This window comes from Pinus tabuliformis, chromosome 7 (genome assembly GCF_031772625.1).
Source record: "Pinus tabuliformis cultivar Carrire ecotype Pingquan chromosome 7, CPIR1, whole genome shotgun sequence".
Classification (NCBI taxonomy): Eukaryota; Viridiplantae; Streptophyta; class Pinopsida; order Pinales; family Pinaceae; genus Pinus; species Pinus tabuliformis.
The window spans coordinates 816,714,813-816,733,817 of NC_142293.1; the positions used below are offsets into that span (position 1 = coordinate 816,714,813).

At 35.6% G+C, this 19,005-nt stretch overlaps 1 pseudogene; it reads left to right on the plus strand.

Moving 5' to 3' along the window:
• The first annotated feature begins 2,537 nt into the window (after positions 1 to 2,537).
• Positions 2,538 to 19,005, plus strand: part of LOC149250095 (UDP-glucuronate 4-epimerase 2-like) — a 126,562-nt pseudogene continuing 110,094 nt past the window's right edge.

Below are 19,005 nucleotides of genomic sequence, written 5' to 3' on the forward strand. Positions count from 1 at the left end.
ATGATAAGCTCTCATTCTTGGGTGTTTATCCTAGTATTCCCCTTTGACTTGCTTGATTACTAATTTGGAGTCGCCACAAACAGAAACCTTTTTTGCTCCTCACTTTTTCAGAATTTTGAGGCCAACAATCAATGCCTCATACTCCGCCTCATTGTTTGAACATTCAAAAGCCAACTTGTAAGAGTTCATTCTCACATTTCGAGGGATTCTATTTGACTGATGTAATGGACCATGTATCCAGACACCAATTCCTGCTCCTTCTCTTCCTGATGCGCCATCAAACTCCATGGTCCAAATACTTTTCTTCATCCAGAAAAAGGATTTCTAAAGATTGAATTCTTTTATTTTTAGGATTTTGAACAGCTATTTGAAAACTTTATGTTTTCTGCACTATTCTTTGAATTTCCTCAATAGGATTTGCAGGCTTCCTATATTCTTCACCAACCTCTTTATCTTCTGCTGTAATAGTTTCATGTATGTTGCCCATTACATTTTGAACTTCTGAAATTTCCACTAACTGAATTTCATCATCAACAGAATTCATATCACTAAATAGAATGAAAGAGTCAAGATCAGTATGAAAAACATGTATAGGATGATTGACTGGCTTCTCCTTACTGCTGATCATAAATTTCATCTTCTTTTCTCTATAAAGTTTCTGGAACTATCCAAAAACAAGGATAGTGGCGTATGAAAAGTCAAGCTGCAGAGTGCCCTTTAATTTTTCTCCCCAAGACCTTGAAAGCAACATGCCAAACCTAGGAGGAATATCAACAACTACGACATCCATAAGTACATTTTTAGCCGGGATTTGGTCCAAGGACACTACCAAGTCTTTAATAAGGCCAAGGCATTTCACTCTTCCAGAATCAAAGGAATAAAGATCATGGTAAGGTTGGGTGATGCTCAATCCTAGTTTATCCATGCTGGCTTTAGGCATCAGATTATGAGAGGTGCCAGAATCTAGAATAACATTATTAAGGATAAAATCATGAAGTTTAAGACTCAGATAAAAAGGATGAATTTCACTATCTTCACGAGCTCCTTCTAAGGCTGGACCAAAAAGGATTGTTGGCTCATCATCAACCACATTAACTGTATCAGACATCTGATCAACCGTAAGCATCTTTGCCATCTAAAATTTATATTTGTCATTCCTTACCAATTTGGTGAGGGGAATGGCAATTTTCAATTTAGAAATTTAATTCTCCAAACTAAAAAGATTAGATTGCTTTTCTACCTCTTTTGAAACGATGTCCTTCCTTTCTATTTGGCTTTTGGCTTGAGGTTCCTTCCTTTGACTTTCAATTTGCAGTTATTTATCTTTCCTCACATTGCTAGTGGAGGCTTCATTTGTTCTATCCTAATTCAGTATGACAATGTCTTTGTCTCTATTCTGGCCTACAGGAGTGGTTTCTTTGCTTGGTGCGTCCTTTTGGAGATTTTGTCTTTTCTTCGTTAGAGTGACATGTACATTTCTATTCCTCAAATTTTACTGCTTTTGGATATGACTGAGGGCATTCTGATATCCTCTTTGGTAATCTTCAGTTTGAACAACCCACAGATCTTCGCTTGTGAACACAAACTACCGATCACTTGGTATGAGAGAGTCTTCAGAAAACTAATCTTCCTCTGTTAGGAAAATAGGTTGTTCATCTTCTTGAAATAAGTGATCTGCTTCTACAATTTCTTCTTCATCTTCTTCCTAACCTTCAGTGTAATTTTGTTGGAATGGAGCTCTTACTTGACCTTGAGGATCTTGGTTTTGCTACTCTTTCTGTCGATTTCTGAATTGTTGTTGTTGTTGTCTACGAAAGTTAGGATTCCTCACTAAAGGTTTAGCATGTCGATCAGTTATGGATATTCTATCCATCATCCTCTCGATAGTTTTTATAAAATTGTCAAGCTTTGCATTAGAAGATGATGCAGGCTCTTCTTTGAAGACAACTTTCTTCTCCGCCCTTTCTGGCTTTGATTTTGACTTCTTAATGAGCAAATTGGCTTCAACACTGATTACATTCCGCTGCATCTTTTCAAGAGTAGTAGGGTCTCTTTCTCTAAGCTGGTAGGCCATGTCCGGATCAAAATCATCAGGATAATGAAGAAGATCCAAACCAGGAGGAGGCTTCATATCATCAGGTATAGAATTGTACATTGTATTAAATCTTGATGTGAATTCTTGAAATATTTCATTTGGGTTCCTTTTCATTGAATTATACTCAGCCAATATCTGTAATGGATTCTTCTTCTCTTTCTAATGAGCTAAGAATAATTTAATCAATATTTGAGAATTGTTAATAGAATTAGCAGCCATACTTCGAAACCATTTCTTAACATTTCTTGATAAACTGTGAGCTATAATCCTCATTTTGGCATTCTCCTCATCAATTTCTTCCAAATCAATGAAATCTATTAACTTATCAACATGCTGTTGAGTTGTAATTTCTGCACTTCCATCAAACAAACGGAGTCTTTGACCATAGTTCTGAGGCAAAGCAGCAAGTTGAGCAAGTAGTTAAAGAGGCGCAAATCTTTCCATGACTGTTGGAGATAGTGAAGGTGCTACAATGGATTGTGTAAGTAAGGGTGGTGATGCTAATGACGATGATGGAACTAATAAAATGGGTTGTGGAGGCAAAGATGGAACGAATGGGGGAGGTAGGAAAGATGATGAAACTGAAACTTTGGGAGATGTAGCAAATGTGCTTGGAGGTGAAACAAAGGTTGAAGTTGTGGCTAGGTATTCAAGTTGGTATTAAACAAAATCTTTTTCAGTAGTGATCTGGAGTTGGTCAGCAAGGCTTTGAAGCTTATCAAAATTTAACCACAGTTCATGATCAGTCTTAGCAGACAAAGATTCTAAAGAGATAGAGTGAGTTTCAACCTTTAAAGGTTCTAATGTTATATCAGAGATACAGGAGTCAGACTTGGACCTTGTAAGTGATAATTCTATCTACTCTTCAAAAGGAATTTGCTCTAAAGCCAATAGATTTTTAGGCAGAGAATTTGTTCTTTTAATTTTACGAACTGCACTTTTAGTGATGGGTAGTCTAAGTTTACTAAGCAGTCTTTCCAGATCTTCAACAATAAAGGGTGGATTGGGTCAAGGTTTGACGTGGTATGCCTTTTGGAAGCCAGAATGTATACACCCTAAATTAACGAGATTTATGAATTCAGCCTAAATTTGAATACTGGAAACTGAGAGGTACAGAACGAGTTCTTTGAAAGCTCTTAGATATTTCCCAGGAATAGTTTAACAGTCATTCCCCAGAAACGGCACCAAAAATGTTAGTCCTTACAATCTCCTAGGTTGAAAAGTAAATCGAGAAGGGTAACCTCAAAGCACTTCAGCTCAATAGTTAGCCCTACTGAGCATGAGAGGGATCTCTCTAAATCTCTTGTCAGTGATATGACTTTAAAGCAAATGAATTTTAGGTTAGATATGTGTATTAGTTTGTTTGTTTGTGAAAATTTGGTTTTAGGGTTTGCTGAACTTAGGGTTTGGAGCCACAAGTAGGTCTAGGCTGTGGGAATGCAGGAGAAAACATAAGAAGGAGCTAGATATCAGAAGCCATGGTGTAATTTTGAGTATTTTTCAGTGTAGTATAGAGGATATAGTGTGGAAGAAACTAATGAGCATAAATAAACATGATTTCATTAGCTTAGGAAGAGAAAACACATAACTATGAAACCAAATAACAGAGCTTGAAAAATAAGAATTCTGAGTATCTTATCACAAGGCATTCATAGAAAGAAGATATATAATGAATATAAAGATGTTTAGACCATGAGAAAACAAAAATAATGAAGTACAATCACCATGAATTCATTGGGCTAGAGTTCCTTGAAAATAGCTACAACATGTCTTTGTATTAGCTGAAACATGATTACATGCAAGCCTCCTTCACAAAATGTTCAACCTTCTTCTCCTGAAGTGAAATGATACATATAGACTCTCCTAGACCACTTTCCCACCTTCAAGATTCGAATTCCTTTGTGCAGGAACTAACTCCAAGATTCTCTCAACCAACAGGTGAGAGTGAGAAGGTGAAACTCAAACACTTCATGAAGACTTTGTTTAGGAGTTTGCTTCTTTTATGAGGCCTAATACACATAATAAAAACTACCTATGATGTGAATTTATTCATGCCTACATCACCTAGCCTCGTAACTAGTGCCATTACATAGAGAATCTTTACTTTGACTAAGTCAAACTAGAAACTAGAAATTTACACAGATAATTTTACAATTTGAAACACAGAAAAGTACAGAAGCGCAACACCGACTGTGAGCTGATTTTTAGGTGCCTTCCGGGGGTCAAAATTCAAATCTGAGAGAACGTTCAACTATCCCTTCAAGTCTAGTTTCCAGAACAATTTGAATTTCTGAATTTGGAGCATGGAAAAACCTTCAAAAATCTATTCTCCCAGGGTCATTCTAGAAGCGCAACGCCTGTCAAAAAATGGTCTATAATGCTATTTTTTGCCACTTTTTTGCATTTTTCTCCAAAACTAAGCCACCTCTGCAAAATCTAGGCAAATTAGTTTTTAGATTATGGCAAGACCTTTCCAAAAATGTATACCTTTCCTCAAATGGAGGCCTGAGGAAAAAGTGCAGCGCCAAGGCACTGCGCTTCTAGAGTAGCTGAATTTCTGAACTTATACCAAAAATTCTCAAAAACCTCAAAATGCTCATAATTTGCTCAAAATTGGAGGGAAGGTGTAAAAGTAGGTTTTTATAGCTTCATGCATGCTTCAGCAAGCATCTCCAAGTTTCCCTCATCCAGTTGGTCTTTATTGGCCTCCTTGAGCTTATTTTCAAGTTGTTTTACTTTGACATTGGTGATCATGTTTTGAGCTTGGTAGTGGTGTGCCATGTGTCTGAGCAACTGATTGTCTCTGTTTGCCTTCTCAAGGAGCTTCTCCAAGTATTCATTCACCCTATTTAGCCAATATTCCTTATCATGATGAACCTCTAGGGCGATCCTATCTTCTAGGTCAAGTTCCTCATTCAATAGAATTTGTTCTTGTTCCTCTTGCAAAGCTTTCTTGAGGCATCTTGTCCTTGGTCTTTTCCTTTTTCCTCTCACCTCTAATTCTTCAGGCTCGCTTGATTTCATGATCTCCTTACCTTTGCTGACTTGCTGCATTAACTTAGCTTTTTCCTTTTCTAGGATCAACTCCTTTGCTTTGAGTTAATTGTTTTCCTGTTCAAGGAATGATATAACATACTTCACCCTTTCCAAATTTATTGATAGCTCCTTGATTTCGTAGTCCTTATCCCTGATATTTTTTCTCATGTTGGTGGTCTGATCCTCAGTGTCTGGATCAATTATTTCAAAATCATGTTCAACTGTGTCTTTATTTTTTGTTGTTGATTCTTGCTTTGTCGATGAAGAAGGCTTGGCCCCTTTCTCTCTGTGAGAAGAAAACACAAGCCTCTGCCCCTTATTATACACATTATTCACCTCAGGTTTGGATAACTGAATATTCTTCATTGTTTTGCTAAATGACCCCACCTCTGTTTGTTGTTTTGGCGCACTAGGAGACTAAGATATTGCATTCTTCTCATGCCATTCCAATGCTGCTTTCAAAAAGGCTTCCCAAGTCATACCTCTCTTTGCCAGCTGGTGAAGGACAATGGTTTTGATGAGACTTTGATGAAACAAGCTTCGAGAGTGCTCTTTTTCCTTTAATTGTATTTTTTCAGACATTTTGAAAATGCTCCTGAATAGATAATTACACATGTTGAGTGGCTTTTGAGAGGTGAAATGCATCAGGAGACGAATATGATAGGCATACAACCTGTAGAATCTACCTTCACAAGTGAAGAACCTCATGACAATTTTCATTAAAGGGGCATATTTCTCCAATAAATATATAAAGGAAAGAGGTGAGTATGTGTATCTCTATATGGCGTCTTCAAGAAAGGCTTGTAGTTTTCAAGATCTAGGTTCATTCCTTTGAACCAATATTCGCCATTGTCTAATAACCCAGTTACTATTGAGATGGAAGCCACTAATAAATTGAACTCAATACCAGCAATGACAGCAATTTCTCCTTTTAGTTGTGTTTCTACCCAATCTGTTAGTTGCTCATGAAATCGTGCCTCGCTCACCCTTTTGCAAAATTCCAAGCAGAGGACATCCTCGAATCATTGTTTGATGAAAGGATAGGAGTTGATTGTGTTGCAGTCTGATGGTTCATATTTGAGGATCCTTCCTCCTTTATGTTGTCTCTTTCTTTCTGTTGAAGATTCTGCCTCCATGATGGCACAAATCCCTAGCAGCAGGAAGTGAAAATAAGATGTGAGGTGTGAATGGAAATGAAGTGATATGTAGGTGATTTTTAACAAAATGATGGGAGGGGTCTTAGGAAAGGTGAGATGAATTTGAAAGCTGATGAAAATGAGTGGAGAAATAGTGGAAATATGGTTTGCTTGTAGGTGGGAACAACGGGGTTTATGATGAGACTTGCTTAAAAACCTCTAGGAATGAGCTAGGGTTTTGCTTTTCGAGTGTTTAAACTTTGTTTTGAGGTGGGTAAAATGGCCAAAATGGCTCATTAAACATGTATGAAGGTGTAGGATATCATTTTACATGTTTTGGAAATTAAAAATAATGATGCCCATTTTCACCCTAACATTTCCCATGCAACTTTTGCTACAAACCCTAACTTGCAGAATCATTGATATGAGATGAAATTGGGAAAGAAAAAGATGGAGGATTATGGTGTACTTACTTGTTCCTTAGCTTAGAAGTTAGTAAAACCAAGATTGCAAGTGAAAAATTGAAGTCTGGGAGAGTTTTGATGAATTTTGGGGCACTTTGTTCTGCACGCCGCACTGTGTTCCTACACGTAGAGCCAAAGCGCAACACAGTTCTTCTACATGTAGCACCTGTATCCTAAGCGCAGCATAGTGATTCTATGCGCAACGCTTACAAGTTTTTGCTAATTTCTCCTAGGAAAACAATTTTTTTGCTTTTTGGGGCGAGATAGCTTGATGATAAAGAGTGAATAGGATGTGAATGAAGGAGTTATGGGGCTTTTGAGTTTATATAGGGAAAGTTTCCTCACTTTTTCAAAAAGAAATGGGACCCATCCTCCTTTAGAAACTGATTTTCACTTTATAAAAATAGAGTGACCTTTACCATTGCAAACCTGAGATGTCCTTTGCTTTCATGACTGTTGGAGCTTCTTTTTCTGGAACCTTTGATAACATTAAATTATGACGAGTGTGCGAAAAATCAAGATCAATTCTCCAAAAGTTGCTTTGTCATGTTTTACTCACTGCTGGTTTTATTCATGAAAATGATGGACCTTGGAAACCCTAGTGACTTAATGGATGACCTGAGACCTAAATGGAATTATGATGATGACTGGCCCATTTTATTGTGATACCTTCATAAGCTGTGATAGGTGACCAGCATGAGTGAATTTCCAAACAATGACTTCATCTTTAGACTGACCAATCAATGACCAAATTTGTTGTGTAAACCTAGTAACAGAAATATTTGATTTTGAAAGCCTGGAAAAACATAGTAAAAGCATTTTTGATCTAGGGGATAGGCTAACAAGACTGACACTAACACACCCTATCTTATTGGTGCATATGATCTGTCGATGGAATGGCCAGGAGCAGGGTTTACGTGTCAGTCCTGGGGCGTGGTATAGGCCCTCTAAGGAGGACATATACTTTATCATTGTCCTATCTAGGGTAGGGTAGTATTTTCCCAATTACCTAATGTCCTCCATGGCATTATAGCTGAGATTAATCTTGCCTACACTTAGAGATATGTCAAGCCTCATGCGATCTATCTAGTAGATTTTCAGGTCTATGGTGGATAGCTACGAATTTCTTCTTTTGTTGTACAGGAGGTTAGGTTCCTCTCGTTATTAGTCACCACCATTGCATGCATTAGTAGTGATGGGAAGCACATTATTTTCCCTCTTTTTTATTATGTTGATTCTTTGAATCAAGCGCCATGTTGTATCAAATGTTCTAGCATTATTTTGAGGTAGTTTTGCATGGATTTAGATAGATATTGTGCATTGATACATGGGAGGGCTACCTTCCCTTTTGCTTCAAATATTTTTTGTTTATTTTTTTAGAGGTTTCAAGAGATGAGTTCTACATTTGACCGTTTCCCTCCTACGATGATCACTGAGGTTTGGATGTTCATGTGGGGGCAGATGAAGCCCAAGAGGGGCCTATCAAAGTATCCGACTAGGATTTCATCCCAGGCACTGGCGCTACTAGTCAGTGAGGATGACCATGCGCTTTTTTCATTGGCATTTCCATACGCGAGGATTGATTGGAGGCAGTGTCCCAACATCCTCTTCACACCAGATGAGCCTCCAAATGATAGAGGTAATATTAGTGTTTTCTTTAAATTAAACTAGTTTCATTTTATTGTTTTAATTAATTAGAATAAAATTTGTTTTAGAACGTTCTTTACCTTGTTTTATTAAATTATTTATTGAAATTTTCTAATTATTGTTGTGTATTGTATATTTTTTAGACATCGGCATATTTGATAGGGACATGTCTCCTACCCCACTAGATGGAGGAGATGAGGAGATGGGAAAGGCCCAAAGGGTGAGGCAAATCCTCAAGGGGTTATGGGCATCTAGGGCTATAGGGATGGTTTCCAATTTTGTATGGACTATTGCGACAGATTGGCCAAATTTTTGGTTGAGGGAGGAGTCCACCCTAAGAAGGCTCGAGATATCAGCACATATCTTAGTTTCATGGATCTCTGCAGAGATTGCCTGCGCGAGATTATTTCTCTTATGCGTCATGTCGTCAATGTTATTAAGCTACTAGAATCGATGAGGGATGCAAGGCATGTAGCAGTAGATATGCTAGATGAGGGTGGTGATCATGATAATGATGATGAGAGTGGTGATCATGATCATGATGATGATGGTGGTGATCATGATGCTTCTAGTAGTACTACCCCATCGAATCATAGTCAGTAGGGTGTCAGTGATCCTTCTGGTAGTACACCTCCTCAGTGACCTGATGATGATATTTCAGAGCTAGAGGATGTTTCTTATTCTTCTCATGACAGAGCAGACCAGCCACCTCCTCCTCCACCTTAGAGTTCACCAGACCATGTTGAGGTAGTATTTTCCCATCCATCATCTTTTGTTGTAGACCAGCCAGTACCTCCTCCTTCACCTCATATTTTGATAGGTGTTGAGGCATTAGTTGACCATCCATCATCTTCTGTTCCAAACTAGATTGACACTACTACGTCTGTTGTATCATATATTTGATTGCAGTTATTTGACTTGATGTAGTTATTTGAATTTTTTGTATGTGTGTGTGTGTGTGTGTGTGTGTGTTTTCATTTTATGTGTTCATGTTTATGTACTTAATTTCTATGTTGGTGTTGATGTGTATATTGTTAGGTCATGTTAGATATGTTTATTTAATGTGATTGCAGATAGATGTGTGTGTGATAGCATTTATTTGAAATGACATTATTAATTTAAGGATGTGTTTGGTGATGATGTTAGATTACAATGTTTATGTTTTGTTACATTTGATCATTATGATGATGCCCTGTTACATTATTAGATTTGTGTGCTAGCTAATGACATTTATATGTGCTAGAGGTGTATATAATTAGATGATGGTAATGAATTTGAATGTGTATCTTAGATGATGTTTATGTTTGTTAGATGGTTATCATCATGATGTTTATTTTTATGAAATTATAAATATTATATATTATGTATTGGTGAACTTATATCAAACATTTATATATGAAATTGCATGTAAAACAACTTACTTTAAAAAAAATGCAAAGATATTTTTATAAATTACAAAGTTTAGTATGGTTGAAACTATGATTGTAAAATTACAATAAATATTTTTCTATTGCTTAGATAGTTCATTCATATTCAATCTAACTTAATTAGTAAAATATTTCAATACTCACAAGGAAAAAATAATTAAAGATAAAATAATTTAGTTAGTTCTTAATAAGACGAAAATGTGTAACCCATTCAATTTTTAATATAAAATATTAATAAGAATAAATTAATCAAAAATACAATTTAACCAGTTCAATATTGGTTTATAAAATTCAATCTATTGTTGATTTTAAAAAACTTAAGTCATAATTAACTAGCTATTGGATATTCACATCTAGTAGATATGTAATATTAGTGGTTGTCATTGTGGAGGTGGTGGGCTAAGGAAAGCAAGTAATAATCGTGCCAAGGGATAGGAGGAAGGGTTGGCCATCCTATATTTGTTTTATAATTAATTTAGATTTAATATAACTGAAAAATTCTATTTTTATAAAATTTAATTTATTACTAAAATTGTGAGATTTTCAAGCAATTTAAATTTAGTATTTATAGAAACTCTTACAAATTTAAACTTGAAATTTCTCTCACTAAAGATGAAGACCAATAAATGTAAAATAAAGCTTGTAGTTAGGGATTTTCTTTATTGGAAGTTCTCCCTTAAAGAGGCAGGTGAACTTTTTCTATTAATAAAGATATAACATTTTGGTGCTATTTTGGTTCTTTATTTCCTATTGGACTGGTTTAAATTTAACTCTTTTTAATAATAAATATGAGTGAAATAATACAAAAATGATACTATATTAGATTTAAACTTTTGACAAATAATATATTTGATAATTTCTTAATAAAAAACTCAAAAAGTATTGTTTTTTCCACATACTTATCACAAGATAGTCACTAAAAGTCATGTTTTAACATTTCTCCTAGCTAATATTACATCATGTTCACAATGATAAAGACATGTCTATATTAAATAATTTACTTAAAAATACTTAAAAATAGATATTTATTTGACATAATCTAAATAGGAAAAAAAAATGTATCATCAAATCTATTTGAAAGTCAAACAAATGCCTCATAATCACCATCACATCATTTATCATTTAATTCTTAGCCATAAAATATTTATTAATTCAACTTTTATTTATAATTACCATTGAAAAGAAAAGTCAAAATTGTTCCATTGTATGTGAAGAGAAAGTTAAAACTTCTCATGCATCCATGTAAGCCCATTTGTTTCTCTTATGGTCCATAAAAAGATGCAATCAACATTTTATAGATGCATAAGACCTCCTTTTAGTTTACATAATGTTGCAAGAATTGTAATTTAAATATAGTAAACATGACTTTACCTCGCATGTCAAGGATTTAATCTTACACATTAATACACAATTTTTTTATTGTTAAAGTCTTCATAGAGTTACCACTACATGATGATTTATATTGATTTTGAACTAAACAAGAAGAGAAAACATGTGAACTGATTAATAGACCAATAAGTATCTAAATCAAGACTAAATCACAATGTTATTTCTAAATTCACTATTTTCTTTTCATTTTCCTATTTGAGAAGGATTGTGACCTTGAATCTTTATCACCATAGCTATTGTACTCAATTGGAAATACTTAGTTTTAAGTGTAAAAATGTTTCCACTGCAAAAAAAACATTTAAAAATTTTGTGAATCTTACCAATTATATTGTAAAATTCCTACAAGACGAATAAAAAATAATATAATTAGTGAAATAAAGAAAACAAAAACGTACAAAAATAGTATAAATGATGAAATAGCATGAGTACATATCACTCTCCATTGTCATCACCTTGATTATTTTCCTCACTTGGCATGATAACACTGTTTTTTTCAAAAATATGTTTTGATCTAAGGTTGTGTCTTAATACAAACCACCAGTCCCTATCCAACACATATGGGTAAAAAAAACACCTAGTTGTAGTGTTTTGAGAAAACATAAGGATCCCTAGCTTCATGCCATATCTTTCTAGAGTTAATAGATATCAACCCACTATCTTGATCTCCATTTACAATATTCCGATCAAAGGTATCCCACCATTTGCACCTAAAAATAACACATTAAAATGAAGAGAAGTCTACTTGAATGATATATTGTATCTTTACAACGTAACCAAACATCCCCTACATTAGATTTTGATCGCAATGGCTAGCACAACTAGATTGGTCGAATGCAACTTCCACTCCACAGTCTTGTGTCATGCATCCATCATCGACATCCTCCATGCGAAAATGATGTCCATATGCCCACATAGATGGGAAAAAATGCACCTATAAAAAAGTAAAAAAATCACAGTGTCATGTGTCTAATGACCCAAACATAATTAAAAATATAATATGTATGTGTGTGTGTGTTACAATTCAAAGGTGAAGTATGAAGTTAAAATTGTACAAAAATATATTAATATTACCAAGTTGTTGCACCCAATCCCTATGTTTAGCGCATCCTCTTCAGCACGCGGGTAACAACCAGATGCACCGTATTTATCTCTGACTTGATCAGCAACCCAACTGTTAGGGCATGCCATTGGCATATTTTCTTTTAAATGATCAGGATAAGGCACACTTCTACCATTCAACCGTTTGAATTATTTCCTGTCACTATCTCATTTCCTCCTCTTTTGTTTATACAATGTGACCCACGGTTGTGTCACTTCCATATTGTAAAGAATGAATTTGTTGATGGCTTCAATTTATGAATTCGTTGATGAAATCAAAACAACATATATATATATATATATATATATATATATATATATATATATATGTGTGTATGAGATAAAAATATGCATTAATATGAAGTTCAGTGTGAATAGTTACTGTGTAGTAATTTGACAAATGATAAGCCTACACTTACTCCTTCTCATGCGCCTCTTTCCATTTATTTCGATAAGCTCCCCTTCTCTTTTGTCTTCATCCCTTTCATCATCCCAAATCGCCACACCTGGTGTGTTTTTGATCTACTTGATGTACTCATTGGAATAATAGAAGGACTCATATGATATATACCACTCTTCCATAGACCCTCGGGTTTTACCCTTTGTCGAACAAAACCTTTCAATTTCTTCATTTACCTCTTTGAGAAGAAAATCCAACAAAAAGAAACCACCCCAACTAATTCAACCTCTTCTACTAGGTGAATTAGAAGATGAACTTGCAAGTCCATGAAACTTTTCATCAATTCCTTCTCAAGCATATAAGAAAACTCAATTATCTCTTGATGTCAATGTGGAATGTTATACATATGAATCTCCTTTCATGTGATCCAATGTAAAAATGTAGATAATTTAGATATGGCAAGTCGTAGGTCTTAGGGGAAATGATGGTTCACACGCCCACGCATGAGCAGAGGATAATGACACTACACAATAAATAGTACATTATATAAAAATTAATTATAAAATATCCCATTACATAAAAATAAAAATAGTAATAATAATATCGTGTTTTTAACATACGTACTCTTAGAAGGTTCAAATGGTCATGTGATTTCAACCCCAACAAACAGTGTTCCAAAGAAATATCATATTTCTTTAAAATCCATGGGACATCACCTTCTTTGAAAGACTAAGAGGGACCAAACTCTCCTCTAGTTTCTTGTCTTGGTTAATTTTTATTTTTAGTTTGAAGAAATAATTTCTCTCCTAACAGCTAATGTGTCACTTTCTTTTGATGATATGTGCCTCCTTAAAGAAGATGAAACATTTTTAAATATATTCATGGGATCTAGTAAGTGGGCAATCTTAATATGCTCCCAATATGGGAGCTCATAAAAAATAGATTTCCTTTTCATTCCAATGGGCAATTTCTAAACATAGGTATTGAATAATTATGGATCATCGAACATAGGCTCCCCATTTGAACCGAACATTTCTACAAACTCCTCCTTTTTTGTCTCATATGCTCCAAGCCATTCGGTTGATGTCATTATTGCAGGCCTTTGGGTTCTCCCTAGTTTACAATTGAAAGTGGATGTTGCTCTTCTGTAAGGATGTTCTTTTAGTAGAAATACCCTACAGCAGTCATACACCAGGTTTTGTAGGTGTTCAGACCACCTAGCCTTCAGAAAAGTTCCACAACATTTACATCCATGATAACCTTTTGTTACAAGACCTGTGAAATTATTCTATACAGGTCTAAACATTAGCGACCATGAAGATCAGAACAATTGCAGTGAATTAAATTAATATGTGAAATAATATTGTTACGTATATAAACAAATAAATAAAAAATTTATTTACCAGAATAAACTCCTAAGCCTGGATAATCATGTATGGTGTAAGAACATATGCCATACAATGTAAAACTCCTCTCTATTGCAATGGGTCTTGATACAACATACACGTGTCCCTTCCCATAATTCATTCAATTCATCTACCAATGGTTGTAAGTAGACATCAATATTCTTCACTTGTCTTCTACCAGGGACTATGAGAGCCAACATAAGATGTCCATTCTTCATAGACAACCATGGTGAGATATTGTTATTGATCACTACTATAGGTCAAACAATAGTTTTTGTTTTGGATGGAATATGGGTTAATGCCATCCATGGCTATACTAAGCCACAGAATTCCTACTTCATCCTTGAATTTTTCAGGCCATGTATCCTCTATATGCTTTGTAACAACCTTAGGTTAAAATTTCATGTAATAAAAGTTTTAAAGGAAAAATAATACCAAGTTAAAAGGACATTATTCCAAGCTTAATGTTGGGAAAAATATCCTAGTGGGCATTGGGAAAAATATCCTAATGAGCATCACTTGTTGTGTATTATGGCTAAGAGGAAATTGCAAAGGCAATGGCAAAGGCTTTGAAAAGGAAAAATGTATTATTGGCATTTTATTTATGAAAATAAAGGAAAATAGGAGAAAAGGTAGGTGAGAGGTCACAGGTTGCATGTGAGGAATAAATTGAAAGAAAATTAAGGGAAAATGAAGAAATTAGTGGCATAAATAATAAAAAGGCATCAGAGCATCAGTTTGTAGCCTTTTGTCAGTTCACTTTCAGAATTAGTTTTTAGAGAGGACAAGAGCACCAAGAGGAGAAGGAAAACAAGCAAGCAAAGGAAGGACAAGAAAATCAAAGGAAGGCAATAACCAAGCAAGGAAAGGTTGGAAAACGCAACTTCAGCAAGAATAATTACAGGTAATAGGTTTCATGTATGATTTCCTAACGGGTTTTTGCATGCATGGTATGTGCATGTGTGTATATGGTTTCATTGTTGTTGGTGACATGGATTTTGCCAGGTTTTGAGAGTGGTTTGTAGGCTTGCCTTGTCATATCTGATAGACATTGTGTGATGGGATTCTTTATCGATTGAGCTCTGGATTTCCAGAAGGTTTTGGATCAGCATGAGGTGGTCTCAGGAAAATCCCCAAGGGTTGGGGGTGGATATGGTATTCTCTGGGAAGCCCTCAATAGGTGGGTGGAGACAAGAAAATTCCTAAAGGGATGGTGAAGGAATTATGAGGCATCTAAGCTCAGTTTGGTTTTTTTATCTCAGAGCTGGTTTAGGTGAGATCACAGTATTTTGAGGGTGGAGGTGATTTAACCTATGGATTCCCTTTTTTTTTATGGATTGGTTATTCCCATGAGATTCCACATTCATAATTGGAATATGGCATGGGGGTGATTGCTGAAAGAAAGATTTGGTTCAACCCAATATATGGTCGGGTGGTACGTTGAAGTCCCTGACTTGGTTGGCTTTCATGTATGGTTAATAGGAGCTAATTTTCTCTTGTATTTGATAAGTAAATGTACTTTTTATTATGGAGCTTTAATGGTTGTTTTATCATTGTTATCTATCTGGTTATATGATGGTTATAAGCATGGTTATATGACAGATCTAAGTATGGCTCTTATCACATTTCATTCAATGAATGTTTAGTTAATGAATGCATGACCTAATTGTGGTTATGATAGATATTGTGAGAAGGCATAAATCCTTATTGTTAAACCTGAGATAAGTTTTCAAATCCTTATGTTCAGATATGCATTCATGACTTGTAGGTTATATGTTTACCATGTGTTTGACATAATGTTTTTCTTAGCTAGGAGGGGTCAAGTCAAGTCCTTGTTCAATTTTTTGTATTATAATCTTTGTTTCTATGTCATTTATCATTTTTGGAAGTTTCATTAAGTTCTGGGTAGAGGCCTAGGTCCTAGCCCTAAAAAAGTGGCTCATAATTCGAGGTCGTTGGCATAGAAATGATTGAAAAATTCCACAGTCGCTAGGAAGCAGGCCTATGGGAGTGATTGGAGGGTTATAGTCACTTGGAGGCCTTGGAAAGGGAGCGACTAAGGCTCTAGGTTAGTGAAAAAGAGAGTTAGCTCAGGGATTGGACACCTATAGGAGTTGGGTTGCTCCTGAAGGTCCTGTGGCACTTGAGGGAGGTCAGTGAAGTCTTAAGTTGTCGACTCCATTTCCTTAAGGTCATATAGAAGGTTGATTCTTATCATAGTGACCCTCAACTCATATTTACCCCAGGCAAACCGATGAAAGTGGGTAAATGTGGGAGGAGGCGGTTATAGGGTGGTATCAAAGCAGTTTGTGCTCTCTTCGAATAAAATATGATGTTTTCATGGTTATGGTTGTCATCCATGTGGTCATGGTATACAGTTGGTATGGTCATGCATGATTTTTTTATACTGATATGATTATGATTATATATGTATAATGCTAATGTGGATTGATTTTTTAGATGAGATAAGCCTCCCCTGAAGATCAATGAAGAATGGTTTTGATTTTGTTATCTATTTGGTTTATTAGACATGGCCTACTTGCAGGAAGATGAGAATTATACATGACGAGAAAAATGGTATACTACAGTTCTTGTGACTTTCCCTACATAGAAATTGGGCATCAATGAGATGAGTATTCTCCTGGTATAGCAGATACATTGAGGGGTTTGAGGGTAGATATCAGAAGTTGCAAAGCAAATAATGACATCTTGGTTGAGGATTAGGAAAGACTTGCAAGGGCTCAGGAAAATCAAGTATAATTCAATGCATCAATTCTTCGGATCTTATTGGAATTACAGAGATAGGGACAATTGAGGATTAGTCAAGAGCAGGAAGAGAAAAATATTGGAACCTATGCTAGCAAGTCTCGATCCGGATACAAGTTGGATAAAGGGGATATAGTCAGAGGTGGAAAATCACTAGATACACCGTACAGGAGGACTGGTATGTATGGGCATCATTCTAGCTCCTCGTCTAGGAGACATTATCACCATCATCATTGTCATCATCCATATAGGAGGAGTGAGTACTTGCCTAAAAATTTCAAGAAATTCAAGCCTCCTACATTCGATGGATAGATGAAGAAGACAGAAGATGCAGAGGCATGGTTTCTTGGGATGAAGAAATTATTTAGATTGCATAACTACCTAGAGAACGTAAAAGAAAAAATAGCCACCTTCAGTCTCAAATGGAATGTAGATATTTGGTGGGAAGATGTGAATAATGTTAAAGGAATTTGGGAAAAATAGTTGATTTGGGATGATTTCGAGAGACTTTTTAACAAGAATCACCTATCAGAGAGATGTTATGATTGGTGAGCACCAATATTGCAGCAATAATGTTGCAACTCCTGCGCTGCCTTCTTTACTCTTATCAACCCGGTAGTTCGTAACAAACATGGAAGCGACGGTGTTGTATGCACAAGTACTAGTTCTTACTGCAGGTTGTCACTTGGTCAGCCGGCGCAAGATCACTAGGAGCTCAAGCCAACTTCTATGGATTCCAGAAGAAGCTATATATGTGATGAAAGGAGAGAAAGACTACTCTATAGATACTACTCTAACTACAGAAAGGAGAAAAATTGAAATGTAAAGCAAACCAAGTAAATCTACTTAACCAACTAACCCTACTTTTGCAGAAATCACTATGAAAACCATGAGAATAATGCCATCTATCTATTCAAAGAAGTAAAAAATATCTAACTAAGATATTTCTGGAAGTAAATGAGAAAAAAAAAAACATATTTTTGGATTTTTATGTATTTTTATGTGAATTTGACATGTATGTGATTTATTGTTTATTAATGTGGCAGCGAATAGGTGGTGTTGAAAGGTGGTTTTGGGGATTGAGAGGATGTAGGATGGTGTGGTTGGGTCCTAGGATGTCTCAGGTGGCCTTTTGGAGGCTTTTCCCGCACTTGGCATTCAAAAGAAAGCCTACAAGAAAATCTACAAGAGGACACAGGAAATCTACAGGAGGAAAAGCAGCGTTCTACAGGAGGCCTATAGGAGGAGGCCGAGAGCAATTTTGTTTGTTTTGAGGGTGTGAAAGTGGGTGGAAAAGGTGAATGAAGGTTGGAATGAGGTTTTAGGGCACCTAGGGTCTACAAAGAATCATTAGGAGAGAGAAATATGATTGGATTTGCTCAAGGAGAGAGGAAGGAATTCTATGGAAAATGCAGGAAACTAAGGTAGAATTGAGGGGAGACTTTGGCGACCTGTAGGGCATGGATAAGATGGAGGATGGGATGGCTGATAATTTGATCTATTGTTAGAAGATATATTTTGCATAGACAACTGACAGTCAACCAATGAGATGAAGCAAGCGATGAAATAAGTGCATCTAGAAAAAACAGAGTTTTGCATCAAACTAATCTAAACTGTGATCCATGAAAGGAAATGCTGAGAAATGCTGCAAGAAAAGAATGAAAGAGGAATATTGTAAATGAATAAGTGAGAATGATGAATAAGTTCTGAAATAAAGAAAAACTAGACTATTAACCAACTAAAAGGTTGTAAACACTAGAAATCCTATGAATGAGGAAAATTTGTGTTTTTGGGGCAGCAAGAGGGTCTTTGCCTCAGATAATAGTCCCAAAGGGAAGAAGAGAGGCCAAGGAACTATTGCTAGCCTTTTGAATCTTTTCTTTACCACTGCTTATCCTGCTATAGAAAGCACAAATGGAAGCAAACTACTGAATCATCAAAAGCAACATATTCTTAACCATGAAAGAAATACATCTAACAACAATCTAATCTACAACTGAAATAAAACATACAAATACAAGTAAAGAGGATCTTGGATGCTTGGATTGGGCCCTAACCCAAGAGCTTTATCCCTCTGAGCTAACTCAGTGCTAACTCAAAAAGGATTCCATCTTTATTTCCAAAATAATAACAAGATTACA